We start from the raw sequence: 1,071 nt of genomic DNA on the forward strand, positions 1-1,071 counted from the left end.
TGTTCCTTCTGGGAGGCTCTAAAGAAGAACCCACTCCCTTGCCTCTTTCAGCTTCGGGAGGCTATCTGCATTCCTTGGCTCATAGCCCCATCCTCCATCTTCAAAGCCAGCAGGATAGCATCCTCAATTCTCTCTTTGCCTCTGATTCTTCTGCCTTTCTCTTATGAGAACCTTGGTGATTACATTGGGCCCACCCAGATTATCCAGAATAATCCTCCCATTTTAGGACCCTTAATCACATCTGCAAATCCTTTTCCCACATAAGGTAACATATTCACAGGTTCCAGAGATTAAGACATTGTTGGGGTCCATTTTTCAGGCTGCTACAGTGAAAAATACATGTTCATTCTATTCCAGTGCCCATTTTATTTTGTGGATGGAACAATTGAACAAGTAAATGGATTAGCTAACATCATGCACTTGGATATAGCTTTAGAACCTTGTCATCTCATCTAAGTCGATCATCTGTTCTATTTCCAAAGTCTGATCTTTTCTAACACTCACCACAATTGTGTTTGTTTTGTTTACCTATTGCCACAAGGATATGTCACTTTGATTCACCAAGGTGTGGCACCACACAGCTCTGTGGCTGACACATAGTGCACATCAATAAAAGACATTTTTAATGAGAGAATGAATATTCCATGATATGCTTGGTTAAGTAGGATCAATCTCCTATGGATTATTCTGTGCAGTGGCTTCTGACAGGTTGAAAATTCTTAGTTATTTCTAAAGCATCAGTGGAGAAAGAAAACTGCAGTGTTGACCCATAATTCAAGGTGACAAAAAAAAAAAAAAATTAAGTCCTACATCTGGTACTATGCTTGCACCTCTTCCACTAGTGCTGAACTATCCTTCCTAGGGTGCTGCACAGCACGGTGAATCTGAACATGCCAAGGAGCTCTGGTGGCAGAGTGCCTACAATATTTGACTGCTGACTAGAAGGTTGGCAGTTCAAACCCACCAGCCACTCCATGGAAGGAAGACTGGGCAGTCTACTTCCATAAAGATTTACCACCTCAGAAACCCAAAGTGGGTAGCTGTGAATCAGAATCAACTCAGTGCAGAGAG

General features: G+C 42.0%; 1 protein-coding gene across 1 annotated transcript in view; it reads left to right on the forward strand.

Moving 5' to 3' along the window:
* ANO4 (anoctamin 4) overlaps positions 1-1,071 on the forward strand; it is a 737,041-nt gene that overhangs the window by 497,633 nt on the left and 238,337 nt on the right. The window lies entirely within an intron of this gene.

The sequence above is a fragment of the Orycteropus afer genome, unplaced genomic scaffold (genome assembly GCF_000298275.1).
Source record: "Orycteropus afer afer isolate SDZICR_OR568_19922 unplaced genomic scaffold, OryAfe1.0 scaffold00177, whole genome shotgun sequence".
NCBI classification, from domain to species: Eukaryota; Metazoa; Chordata; class Mammalia; order Tubulidentata; family Orycteropodidae; genus Orycteropus; species Orycteropus afer.